Source organism: Myotis yumanensis, unplaced genomic scaffold, assembly GCF_028538775.1.
Source record: "Myotis yumanensis isolate MYYU_CA2020_CCGP unplaced genomic scaffold, mMyoYum1.0.hap1 SCAF_3, whole genome shotgun sequence".
NCBI lineage: Eukaryota > Metazoa > Chordata > Mammalia > Chiroptera > Vespertilionidae > Myotis > Myotis yumanensis.
Window position 1 is genome coordinate 114,867,528 of NW_027223754.1, and position 14,841 is coordinate 114,882,368.

Here is a 14,841-nt window from a genome sequence, read left to right on the forward strand (position 1 = left end):
GTTTGGAATATCTGCGTTACTGCTCCCCTAACCCTGAGAAGTTTTGTTGTTGTCGTTCGTTTGTTTTTCGTAAGATTTCCTGAAGTTACGGATATCATTTATTACACATTGCAATTAACTTCAGTCCCATGTGGAGTGATAAAGGATGACTGGTTCAACAAAACCCTCTTCAGCATGAACAGTCTGTCATATCTATATTTATCAGGAGCACTCTTCACTTCAAGCCCTTTCTCCTCCTTTCACCCCTCACAGCATGAGCTGTTGGACGCTTTCATAAAAAATAGCATACATATTTTGAAGCTGTTTGGAGGGGCACATACAAGATAAAGAACTGTTGTTTCTCTTTGAACGGTATTCTTGAAGGACTTGATGGGGCCCGTGAGATAGCTGCTGGTTGGAAATAACCAGCTATTACCCCATCCAGAGTTGCTTTGGCTGATAACAATGGCCCCATGACAAAAAGGACCACCATTATACAAACCTGTCTCTTACAGGGCCCCGCAAATTGAACTGAGACTATATTTCCATCTTGTCTTATTCTGATCTATCAATCCACAACTGATTTAAGAGGACCCAGATCTATAGGTACTCACTGGACAAGGGTTTTCATTCCCTAAAATCCCATTTCTTCCCTTCTTTATCAAAGGTAGCATGAAAATCAGAGGTGGTTGGAATTAGGAAGCATTTGCATTGACGGATGTAGCAGCCCACACAATTCATTCCTACTCGGTGCTGCACTGAGAACTTATTGCCCATTCACCAAATAAAGCAAAGCCCAAGGAAAGTATTGTCTCAATAATTTTAAATAAGACTGAAAGGCATGCTCAAAAAATGCCATTGTCTTGATTCATATGCTGCCTTAAAACAAATCTCAGCATTTCACTCTTCTAAACACACTGTATGTCTTTTTAGTGTCAATAAGTAAGTTTTCCAGTTCTGAATGGGAAGGGTAGGCAGCCTTTATCTTGGTGGAGGTGGGACCTCCTTGAATCACCATCAGAATCCCGGAGTGAAAGTACTTGTTATTTGTCTTCAGCAAATCAAACAAACAACAACCCCTTGATCTTTAGGAAGCTCTTTCTTGTTAAGTAACATTCTGTCTGACTTTTATGTTTCAGCATTCATTGTATATTTAATTATTTTTGAAAGTTTTGTTTTAAACGATTACACTTTTTCATAACTTAAGATAAACATGAGCATGCTTTGTTAATGATTAAAAATAAATTTCACAGAAAACTGTAAAATGTGGCAAAGATAATACCACATGGGGTCGGTATGTTCCCAAACACAATTCTCAGGGGGCCCCTCTAAACACATAGCTTCATTCGAATTCTTGTTCTGAAAAGTTTCAGGAAGCCCCTGACTCTAACCCACCCTTTCCTGAAACTGGGGAAAGCATGGGAAAAAATTACCCCTGAAGTAAAAAAAGAAGAATCTCAACACATCAGAGAGGCATGTTCTGTCTTTTTTTAGACTGTGTTCCAAAAAAAATTAATGCTAACCTTGTAACTGCTTTTAAATAGAACGCACTGGGATAGCAATTACAAAAACAAATATATTCACATCTTCCAACAGATATGTTATCAAATGGCTGCTTTTAATTCAACTTGAGAATGATTAGATATTATCACATGAAAAACATAATCTCACTTGAACCTATTCTACTTTAGTTGTAATATTTTATAAATAGAGGTAGGTACAGGTTTTTCTGGGTGACTCATTTTTCAGGCTATTACTCGAAATCTTTGAATGTTCATTCTTCCATTTTATTCTTTCTATTTCAATACTTTTCCTCTTGGGTAGAGTCATAGATTTGGGATAGGATGTCGGAAGTATTGCAGTTCTTAAAGGAGACGGTAGGTGGAGTTGAAAAGCCGTGCCTCTCAGCCAACCCTCATTTCTGGAAGCTCCAAGTGGGAAGTGTGAGAAGTCTGATGTAATGGGATAGGTAGGGGAGAGAATGCTGCCTGGGGGAGACAGACTGGAACCAGAGAACACAAGTGTCTACTCCTCCCCAGACACCCAAGTTTATGACTAGGACCCAGCTTCCTTACTTTAAAATGGCAAATTATTCTGTTCCAATTTAGGAATTCTAGCCCAATTAAAGAAATTAAATATTTAGACCCAATTGACACTTTGCAGGAGGATTTTACATACTCAATGCTAATGATGTTAGAGCCTCTAATTTGCCAGGGTTATTTGCTAAAACTAAACAATAATACACACTTTTGAATTCAAGAAAGTATAAAAAGTGTGGGTTGTTTTTTGTTTTTTTCTTAAGTTTAGAATCACAAAAGTCCTTCTATAGATCTCTCCTAGCCCCTGTCTGACTTTTATGTTATGAATAACTTCTATATCATTCCTGGAAGAAAATATTTTCTTGGGAATAGTGAAATAGAAAGGTTTTCTAGGGTTTCGCTAAGAGAACAGTTAGAAACTGGGTCACCCAATGATGTATAACGGAGCTGTAACTGTGGTGCTTAGCTTGGAGTGGAATGTGATAGGCCATCACAAAGGAATGCTATCTGGATTCGCTGGAATGAAGTGGAGTTTATTCGTTATTCTTTCCCAGGACCAAAAAATTGACAATTGGTTGGCCTAAGTAAAATTGCTGCTATTTGGACAGGGTTGTGGGAATAAGAAAAAAGACTTTAGAAAGCTACAAGTTTAAGCACATTTTTGTTCTGGCACCAGGCCACTGCAGTCTGTGAAAACTAGAGCTGAAAGCAAATTAATTTAGGGTTAAATCTTTATAAAAACTGAAATCATATAATCTTGGAATTAGAGATCATGTGTTCTGACCTCCCTCCAAAAGCAAAAATCCTCAGAAGAACATCTTTGAAAGATGACCTTGCAGACATTTTCTGGAACACTTTCAGGAAAGAAGCTCTCACAGCTTCTCAGAACACCCCATTCCTTTCCTGAAACCTGATGTTAGCATTTCCTAAACTATGGTGGGGAACCTGAAATACACAGACATATTCTTGGAGGTCTAAGACTTCTATATAAGGTCATTAAATTTTTATCTTCTCATTGGGATGGAAATCTAAAAGTAACTAATACAAGCATGTTAAGTTGACCACTTCTTGAAAATTAGTAGACTTTTTTTTTGAGTAGTTTTAGGTTTACAGAGAAATTAAGTGAAACGTACAGAGTACCCTTGTATCTCTTGAGCCTTCCACCTCCCACTTTCCCTATTATTAACATCCTACATTAGTGTAGTGATTTTGCTGCAATTGGTGGGCCAATATCAATATGATATTATTAAAGTTCATACTTAATGTTAACGTTCACTGTTCATGTTGTACAGTCTCTGAGTTTTGACAAATGTAGTGACCACTTTTTATGTGAGGACCACCAGAAGATACTTTTTGGTGCTTGCTTTTGTTTATGTTATGAGAGTAGTCCTACTCTAATTGTCTGGGATAATAGAAAGAAAAGAGCAGAGTTGGACTAAATAGGCAAGACGATTTTAGGGAATGTCAACTTAGTAAAGGAAAGTGACAGCAGATACTGTACATGGAAAACCCCAAAGACTCCATCAAAAAACTACTAAACTTAATAAATGAATTCGGCAATGTAGCAGGATACAAAATTAACACCCAGAAATCTATGGCTTTTTTATACACCAATAATGAACTCACAGAAAGAGAAACTAAAAAACAATCTCATTTACCACTGCACTACAAAAATTAAGATACCTAGGAATAAACTTAACTAAGGAGGTAAAAGACCTGTATTTGAAAAACTACAGGACACTGAAAAAAGAGATAGAAGAAGACATAAACAGATGGAAGAACATACCATGTTCATGGATTTGTAGAATCAACATCATTAAAATGTCCATACTACCCAAAGCAATCTACAGATTCAATGCACTCTCCATTAAAATACCAATGACATATTTCACAGGTCTAGAACAAACTCTCCAAAAATTCATCTGGAATAAAAAAAGACCCCAAATAGCTGCAGCAATCCCGAGAAAAAAGAACAAAGTTGGAGGGATCACAATACCAGATATTAAGCTATAATACAAAGCTATGGTTCTCAAAACTGCCTGGTACTGGCACAAGAACAGACATATAGACCAATGGAACAGAACAAGAACCCAGAAATCGACTCAAGCCATTATGTTCAATTAATATTTGACAAAGGAGGCAAGAGCATACAATGGAGTCAAGACAGTCTCTTCAATAAACAGTGCTGGGAAATTTGGTCAGATACATGCACAAAAATGAAACTAGAACACCAACTTACACCGTACACAAAAACAAACTCAAAATGGTTGAAGGACTTAAATGTAAGACAGGAAACCATAAAAATCTTAGAAGACTCCATAGGCAGCAAAGTATCAGACATATGTCGTAGCAATATCCTTACCGATACAACTCCTAAGGCAATGGAAACTAAGGAGAAAATAAACAAATGGGACTACATCAAAATAAAAAGCTTCAGCACAGCAAAAGAAACCATCAACAAAAAAACAAGAAAGCCCACTGGATGGGAGAACATATTTGCCAATGCTATTTTAGATAAGGGTTTAATCTCCAACATTTATAGGGAACTCATATGACTTAACAAAAGGAAAATAAACAATCCAATAAAAAAATTGGCAAAGGACCTAAATAGACACTTTTCGAAAGAGGACATACAGAAGGCCAAGAGACATATGAAAACATGCTCAAAGTCACTAATCATCCAAGAGATGCAAATCAAAACGACAATGAGGTACCATCTCACACATGTCAGAATGGCTATCATCAACAAATCAACAAATGACAAGTGCTGGCGAGGATGCGGAGAAAAAGGAACATTCATACACTGCTGGTGGGAATGCAGACTGGTGCAGCCACTGTGGAGAACAGTATGGAGTTTCCTCAAAAAGTTGAAAATGGAACTCCCATTTGACCCAGTAATCTCACTTCTAGGAATATATCCCAAGAAAGTAGAAACACCCATCAGAAAGGATTATGCACCTCTATGTTGATAGTGGCACAATTTACAATAGCTAAGATTTGGAAACAGCCTAAGTGCCCATCAGCAGATGAGTGGATTAAAAAACTGTGGTACATCTACACAATGTATGCTGCAGTAAAAAAGAAGGAATTCTTACGATTTGCATGGATGGAACTGGAGAGCATTATGCTAAGCAAAATAAGCCAGTCGGAGAAAGATAAATATCATATGATCTCACTCATATATGGGATATAATGATCAACATAAACTGATGAACAAAAATAGATCCAGAGATAAGGTAGCACACTGAACAGACCATCCAACCTCAGAGAGAAGGCAGGGGGTAAGGGGGAGGGTGGTTAGAGAGCAACCAAGGACTTGTATGCATGCATATTAGCATAACCAATGGACACAGACACTGGGGCGGTGGGGGCTTGCTGTCAGGGGTGGGAGTGGCGGGGGATGTCAATGGGGGGAAAAGGAGACATATGTAATACTTTAAACAGTATAGAAAGATTCACTGAAAAAAAAAGTAAATAAAGTGACATCATAGCCTGTCTCATACATGATGGTTTCTCTGTGGTTCAGAAAAATAAAATAGTTTGGTTTGGGTTATCACAGTTTATGCAGTGATCTATTCCTGCCGAAGACAAATGCCATCATACCTTACTATGCTCTGAATGATGGTTTTATTTTAGGGAAACAACATCATACCTCATTAAAATATGGTTATCTAAATATTGTTGACATTGAAGCTTTGCTTGCATTTAATTTATACATTTGTAAATGTAGTTTGTATAATGGTAAGCATAAGGACTTTATACTAGTTGCAAACACATATTAGGAAATGTTATAGAAAAATATTTGTAAACTCCTGGAGAGTTGCAGAAATATTTTTTCTCTATCAGGGGGTCTGTATATGACTCAAGTTTAAGAAACTCAGTTCTAGCCCTGGCCAGTGTGGCTCAGTTGGTTGAATGTTGTCCCCTGAACTTAGTGGTCTTGGGTTGGATTCCCAGTCAGGGAACATGCCTGGGTTGTGGGCTCAATCCCCAGTAGAGGACATGCAGGAGGCAGCTGATCAATGTTTCTCTCCCATCTATGTATGTCTCTCTCCTTCCTTCTCTCTTCCCCTCTCTCTAAAATCATTAAAAACTTTAAAAAAAAAAGAAAAGAAACTGTCCTAAGCATTAGGTAGTTTTTCCCACAGGTAGTGCCGAAGTGCCTCCCTATGATTTGCACATTTATACTAGCTCTGCCCTGTGAAATCTAATTTTCTTTCTACACAATAGCCCTCTACATTTTTACATATAACATTTGCTCAGTTGGAAGCTTTCTCTTTTATATTTTAAGAGATTGAAACAGGTTGACTCTATGATTCCCGGAGGGCAAGTTATAACTCTACTCACCCCCATCCACTGTTGTGACACATGAGGGGATTAAAAGGGGAGGTATGATTTGCCCGCTCTCTCCAAATAAAAACAAGGTCAGCATGGCCTGATTTGTTCTTAGTGAATTCCTGATGACTCTATGGTTTCTTCTTGGATTTCTTTTCTGAATGCTCAAGGTCATGTCCAGGTGGATTAGCTGAAGGGTTATTGTTTCTGTAATATAGTCTTCTCCTATTTAAAAACCAGAGCATTGTTTTCCTATAATCAACGTTTTGGAAAGTCTATCATTCTGTATGATTTCTCAGTGAGGCAAAACCTCACTGGCAAAACCTCACGTTGTTTTTCCCAGCTCTGTAGTTACAATCACCTAAGCCTCCTATGAAGCATGAGCAGCGCCTGCTGGAGGGCACTACCTGAGAGCTGGGAAGTTACCGCCTGGAGGCTTTAAAACTCCAGGTGAGCGCGCTGCGCAGCACGTACACTAACATTGGAACGACACAGAGCTTAGCATGGCCCCTGCGCAAGGATGACATGCAAATTCAGGAAGCGTTCCATACTAAAAAAATTAAGTAAATAAATAAGTAAAACTTGAGTTGAAATTGCCACTTTGGTGGTTGGGGTCAAGGTTGGCAGAACTGAAGGCCCCGAGGAGTTGGGAGAAGTGTTAGCCAGTTGCTAAGACAGAAAATAAGGACTCTTTGTGAAACAAGCCCATCCTTCTAGCACAAGAGATTACAGCAGCGGTTCTCAACCTGTGGGTCGCGACCCCTTTGGCGGTCTAACGACCCTTTCACAGGGGTCACCTAAGACCATCCTTCATATCAGATATTTACATTAAGATTCATGACAGTAGCAACATTACAGTTACGAAGTAGCAACGAAAATAATTTTATGGTTGGGTCACAACATGAGGAACTGTATTTAAAGGGCCAGAAGGTTGAGAACCACTGGATTACAGTGTCCTAGGCCAAAAAGTGAGTCAACAGAAAAACTAAAGACAAGGCAGAAGCGAGTGACAAGAGTTGAGAGAAGGTTGGGATGAGGCTTGAGGAAAAATTTCTTCAAATAAGAAGCTAAGGAATGAGCATAGGGAAAGAGAGCCTATCCAGAAGCACCATTTATATGAGTGCCCGTGTGTGTGTGTGTGTGTGTGTGTGTGTGTGTGTGTGTGTGTGTATGGAACTGGAGGAAAAACAATCTTGCAAGCACAACCTAACCTTAAAAGGGTAGGAAAAGAGTAAATTAAACATTCTTACCTGTTACCTTTCAGTGATGTGATTTTGACTCATGTTTATAATTAACTGTGAGGCCATAAAGAGAAACTATAAAGAGGAAGTAACTCCCGTGGGAGTCAGTGCTGATGAGTAAGACTGTATACTAGGAAAGCCATATCTCCCAAGACCAACATTTGCTTCTGCAGGCATGATGCTTAGATATACTTCCAGTTACATAGAGACAGTCTGCATATGACAAAGGAGCATAGATCTTGATGACACATAGCCTGGGTAGGAGTTCTTGCTCCAACATTTACCAGCCATGTGATCTTGGGAAATTTACTTACATTTTCTATTGCACAGTTTCTTCCTCAATAACGTAGAATGATAACAGAATACCTAGTTCATAGGGTTGTTCTAAGAATTAAATGAGTTAATATATACATAAATACTTAGAGTGGCCTATGGAGCATATTGTATTGTGTAAGAATTATTATTTTTACTTGGCCTCCCCTAACTTCAAAGGAAGCTGGGAAAGTGAATGTATGGCTGAGGAGACAGTAATGACTGCAAGTGACTCAAACCAATTATGACTCTCCCCTGAGGTTGTCTCAGGACTGATTTTCCTGAGAACAGGGACTCTTCACCTGGTATCTTTATAAAATCAGATTTGTGTTAGCAAAGAAGACAGGAGTGGGGTCATGACTGTTGGGGAGACTGTAGACTGCCTGTCACACACCCTGATTTACAGGTCAAGTGCAGAGATGCATGAGGCCTCCCCAAGCTGACACATCTACTTGGTGGCTGATCTTAGCCAAAACTATGTCTCTTCAATACTCCTTTTTTGCACAAAAATGATTTGGTAGTTTTGTGCTTCCTCACTACGGTGGCCCTGGTTTTGAGATACAAAATCTAAAGACCTTAGAAATTCTGAAAAACAAAGTATAGCTATCACAGGAACACATGTCAGCTATTCAAGTGTCGCTCTAAGTAACAGCAGGCTCAGAGCCCGTGCTGTGTAGACCACCTGGTCATGATCCTTAGGGTTCTCTTCACATGAAGTACTTTGCTTGCTCATTTGAACGGAGGACTTCCAGTGTCTTTAAGAACATGTTTCCATTCCCTGGTATCCAGCTCCTACTTTTAGGGTTTGGACAGAAATGAGTTAGCTCTTTGTTGTCAACCCACTCGTTCCATCTTGAAGCAATGTAGAGATCCAGTATCCAAGGGATAGTTAAATTATGGTTCCATTATGAAATATTATGAGGAAATTCATTTCACAGGTATAAATACTGTGTAGCAACAAGGAAGTGTTGGTGTTGTAATTAGTGTTAGGTGAACAAAGCAGGATGGGAGACACTCCGGGTCCGCCCATGTCACTCAAGTACCTCAGTTGTTCCAGCCAAATTCCAGCTGCATCTTTGAAGTTGGGGCTCTTTCCCGACTGCCTCCTCACGGTGGACACACTCACAGCTGAGGAATTAGCCTCCCCCAACCCCAGCAGTTCTCCAAACAATGGCCGTGGGTCCACTACAGTAGGATCATTTTGAGGTGTGTGTTTTGTACCTTGGGGATTAAGCTTCTATCATTTAGTAAACATGTTCTTTATTGGCTGCTTTCCTTTCCTGGTATTGCTTCCTCATGACCTAAGCGTTGCTGCACTTCCCTAATCATGACCCTTGGGTGAATCCTGTCTCAGGGTCTGCTTCTGAGAAAATCCAACCTAACGCATTCAGGACAGGGAAGTGTAGACACAGCCCTGTTTGCCCCTATAAACGATGTGTCTACACATAGGCCAGGATGAAAAGGAGATACACAGCAATGGTAAGAGTTGAATGAGAATGGAGAGAGACTATGTTAGACTTTCCTCCTCTATTTTAAACAACAATCAAAACATCTGTATGCCCAAGTACACATGCCCAACAGGCTGGAAATGGAAGTGAGAATAGCTGAAGAAATGGTTGACCTCAGAATAGTCTGTTATAAGGAAAACAGAGATGAGAGCACAGGGAGTGGTGAGGTTTCTGAAGCCAATCAGAGGCGGGAGGACATCACCTTGTAGTAACCAGACCTCAATCTGGTCTATAATTAAAATCTACATAAATTCAAAGTTTACATTATTTAGTGCCCTAAAGTATAGAGATGTCTATTTTTCAAAGATTAAACTGTCCAAATTCAAACATTGTGTTCTATTTTTTTTATTCCAAATAACTAAGCATGTTTTAGGAAAATTTCTTCATTTAGTAAATTGAAATAATTTCTGTTTTTAAGATTGTGATCTACAGTTTATATGATCAGAGCTTACTTTATTTTACTGAGCTATTTTCCATGTAAAACCCATTTTTTCACCTGAAGAGGTGAGTTTAGTTATGTTATCTTGCTTCTAAGAACATTATAGCAAACTGTAGAAACTAGCATATTACTTTATTTTTCCATCATTTGCACCCCAAACCAAGAACTAAGCAGATTTTAGGTGTAAAGTCACATTTTTTGGATGTGTGGACTCTGAGATAATATTGTACCCAGCAATGTCACTTTTTGAAGTGGGGAGGAGTGGATAGCACTGCATCTAAGAGGTAAGTGATTTTATTTGAAAGGCTAATTAACTCAACTTACAAGTTTTTCTTCTCCTATAGCCAAAGAGAGGATGGGGTAACTTTGTACCAGCAAAATGAGAAAGGAAAATGTGCCTTTATCTCCTATTATCTTTCCCTCATGGGGAGATTGATAGAAACTATATAGTCTTGTGGTGAACAGGGATCAGTTGGACATCCCCTGAGGGGTCCCAGATTGGAGAGGGTGCAGGCCAGGCTGAGGGACACTCCCCCCACCCATGCATGAATTTTGTGCACTGGGCCACTAGTATGAATATATATATATATATATATATATATATATATATATATATATATATTGATTTCAGAGAGGAAGGGAGGGAGAGGGATATAGAAACATTGATGTTGAGAGAGAATCATTGATTGGCTGCCTTCTCCATGCCCACACTGGGGATCAAGCCTGCAACCTGGGCATGTGCCCTGACCAGGAATCAAACCATGACCTCCTGGTTCACAGGTTGATGCTCAACACTGAGCCACAATGGCTGGGTGTCACTCTTTTTATAAAGTTCAAAAATAACTAAAACTAAGCAATAAAGTGTTTAGTCATACAACAGGGAAAACAACCAGGAAATGCAAAATCTGGATAGTGATTGTATGTGGAGAGAGCAAGAGAATGGGATGGGAGGATATTTTTTCCATTGATTTTGGAAAGAATGGAAGGGAGGGCGAGAGACAGTGTGAGAAACATCGATGTAAAAGAAACACATTGATCAGTTGCCTCCTACAATCACCCCAACCGACTGGGGCAGGGATCAAGCCTGCAACCGAGATATGTACCCTTGACCAGAATCAAAGCCGGCACCCTTCAGTCTGAGGGCTGACACTCCGACCATTGAACCAAACCAGCCAGAACTGAATGTAAGTTGTTGTTAATGCTCTAGTTTGGGAGTTGAGCAGTAAGTTCATTGGCAAAGTTGTTTGTTGTGCCTGAAGCAATGACAGTGTTCCCTGAACGCTTTCCCTATGTGGCCCTGTCATTTCTCCTGGCTTAGACTCAAACCTAAATGTAGCTACCAAACACGATATCCCCAGACTTATCAGGGATCTTTATCAGGACTTGCTTTGCTGAAAGACCCCTGCACCTCCTCAGGAGCTCATCAGCATTGGGACCCCAGTTCTCCTCGAGCATCACTGACCCCATTACACTCATCTTGGCTGGAAAAACTCTTCTCTTGAATCCCTTCTTCCCTGATTTCTATATGGTATAAGGGAGCCATCTGAGAATATGAAGAGCAGGGCTAGTTCATTTTCAAAGGAACTTACGTAAAAAGAAAGGTAAATCAATATACTTTACAAAAATATTTATAAAGAAACAGATTAATTATATTACAGTCTGAGAAAGTTCAGAAATGTCATACAAGACAATGGAGTGGAGTTCATCTGATTGACTGCAAATTGCCATCCAAAGAAGCGGGGAGCGAAGAGAGGGGGTCCACCTCAGCAGTGGAGCCAGAGGAGCCCCGGGTCAGGAGGTGGTTTAGGTGAATGTCCACAGGTTGCAAGGGACTGTAACATATGTGGATTGGGGGTGGACTGGGGAGGCAGAAAATACTCTGGACCAGGACAAGGCTGCCCAAGGAGCATGTGGGTGGGTGAAGATACAGGAAGTGGTGCACAGCTGGGGAAAGATTTGAGCAGGACAGTGTTGAGTCTGAGTTGTTAGATGATTCTGAGGAAGCTGTGTGGTAGACTAACTGGCCCAGCAGGAACAGATGGTTCAGGACCACTCTTCAGGGGAGGAGTGAGTGGTGGGGTGGGAGGGTGGCAAGTGGCGGGGGTGAGTATGAAGAGCAATGCTGCACTTGCAAAGCCATCAGGCCTGGTCAAGGGACCTGGATGGGATTCTGGCGAAGGGGAAGATTGAGATAGGCTGTAGAGAAGGAAGCTGCTGTCCTTGGCAACTGACAGTGAGTGATGAAAGCCAGAGAGGCAGCAAGATTATCGACGCTTCAGACATGCAGTCTCAACAGGACACTGGCCCAGCCCACAAGGACAGAGAAGTTGGGCAACAGGGAAGGCTGGGTGAGGAAGGGTGGGGAGTTTGAAGTCTCAGGGCTATTTATATTCAGCTGGGGATGTCCTGGAGCCCTTGGTACGTGACTTACAGAAGAGGAAAGGCCAGGGTGTGTGCTGGGGTAGGAAGATGGTGGGTGGCAGTAATGGGTGTGTGGGCGAATGGAGGAATGAAGAGCTGGGCTCTATCTGAGGAAAAAGACGGAGTGCCCCACTTAGATGGTAAGGGGTTTGTCAGCCCTCTGTCACTTCATCTCAGGACACAACTATATCATTTCACTTCTGTTTTATGTGTAATGTGAAGTTTATCATTCTCTTTCATCTAAAGCACTGACAAAGTAACACAGTTTACTCACAAGAAAAAACCATGGGATTTGGAGACTTAAAAGCTTGTATTAAAATCCTAAATCTTTAAGGAAAATCTGACATATATATATATATATATATATATAGAGAGAGAGAGAGAGAGAGAGAGAGAGAGAAAGAGATACACACACACACAATGGAATAATATTGAGCCTTAAAAAGGAAGGAAATGCTAAGTGAAATAAGCCAGTCACAAAAAGGCAAGTACTGTATGATTCCATTTATATGAGAGCCCTAGATAAATCAAATTCATAGAGACAGAAAGCAGAATGGTGGTTGCCAGAGGCTGGGAGAGGGGAATGGGGAATTGTTGTTCAATGGGTGTAGAGTTTCAGTTTTGTAAGATGAAAAAATTCTAGATATCTGTTGCTTCATATGTGAATATAGTTAACAGTCCTGAATTGTACCCTGAAAAATGGTTAAGATGATAAATATTATGTTGTGTGTTTTACCACTGCCATCACCCCCAAAAAATCTTAGATCTGGTGTTAGTGGCTGTGTGACCTTGACCTTGTACAAACCAACTAATGTCTTGGAGTCTCAGTTTCTTCATCTGTAAGATGGGAATAGAACAGCCACCTCATAGAGATGTGCTGAGAATTAAATGAAGGCGTGACCAAATGATGCTCCTTACATACAACCTTGCATAAAAAAGTGTTCACATTTTTATTAAATACACTAAATTTACTTCTTCCATCATCAAAATCTGAACAGTTTTCTTTTAAGGACCTAGACCACTGGTTCTCAACCTTCTGGCCCTTTAAATATAGTTCCTCATGTTGTGACCCAACCATAAAATTACTTTCGTTGCTACTTCATAACTGTAATGTTGCTACTGTTATGAATCATAATGTAAATATCTGATATGCAGGATGGCCTTAGGCGACCCCTGTGAAAGAGTCGTTTGACTGCTAAAGGGGTCGCGACCCACAGGTTGAGAACCACTGACCTAGACTTACTTGAGCACGTTACTATGCAGCCCACACAGTACCAAAGGTGAAATAGTTAAGAGTCACACCCTAGCCGGCTTGGCTCAGTGGATAGAGCGTCAGCCTGCTGACTGAAGGGTCCCAGGTTCGATTCCGGCCAAGGGCACATGCCTGGGTTGCGGGCTTCATCCCCAGTGTGGGGTGTGTAGGAGGCAGCCAATTAATGATTCTCTCTCATCATTGATGTTTCTATCTCTGTCCTTCTCCCTTCCTCTCTGAAATCAAGAAAGAAATATATTTAAAAAAAAAAAAAAAAAGAGTCACACCCTGAGCTACTATACCCAAAAGATTTGTAATTAGACTATATACGAAGTGTCCCAGAATCCATGGTTTTGATTGGAGGAGGAAGGTCCTAAATAAAGAGGTCACTCTTCCCATCAAAAGAAGCTGAATCTAATCCCTCTGACCACACAAACTGGGCAGAATTCAAATGCCACTGGACAGAATGCTGGGCCTTCAGATTTGTCTGACATCAAAACCAGAGAGAAGCCCTTTGCATAGTAGCAGTCAAGAGCAGCAGGCATTTGGGGAGCCTATGGGAGAAAGCAAACCACCTTAGGAATATTGTTAATAAATATTTGGTGTTTAAAGTGAAATTTGAATAAGTACCAATGTAGAGACATCGGCCTTACTGGAGATATATGACAGGTCAGCATGGAGTGTGCTTAGGTGAATCACCAAAATTTGGAAACCCAAGATATTGAGGAATTCAGTCTAGACCAAAGCACGCTCTTAGCCATTCCTGGCCAAGAGCTTTTCTTACTCTTTAGTGAGAAGAATTTGGGAATTTATGCCAAAATGTCTTTCTATATTATGTACAGTTTGTTGCATAAACTTATAAGTTACCTGGAAGTAACTGGATCAGCCTGATTCCATAGCATGGGTCCCAGCACCCTCCAGACTTTATTTTGTTACCTTCATAGAATCCTGGGTTACTGACAGCCGCTGGCTGTTATTGGAGCAACATACCTGCACATGGTGGGCTCTATCTGACCCTTTCAGTTAAAATCCTGGTACCCAGAGTCTCCAGGTAAGCAGCAACCCTTATACAAGATTGTCTTGGTATTTAACCTGTAACAATAGTGCACCACACCCAGAAAGACAATATGCCAAAGTATTAAGATATCCTACTCCGGCAGTATGTCATGTAGAACACACAAAGCCCAGCACAAGTCAGTCCCTCTTAGGATGAGAGGGTCAATCAGACTCATTGGATACATTCATATTGCTCTCAACATTCTTGGGCTGTTTTTTAAAGACGTTCCATGGTCTGAGTGACACACGGAAGAGGGGA

General features: G+C 40.4%; 1 pseudogene; it reads left to right on the forward strand.

Moving 5' to 3' along the window:
* The first annotated feature begins 6,807 nt into the window (after nucleotides 1-6,807).
* LOC139007812 (U6 spliceosomal RNA) lies at nucleotides 6,808-6,908 on the forward strand (annotated as a pseudogene).
* Nucleotides 6,909-14,841: the final 7,933 nt, after the last annotated feature.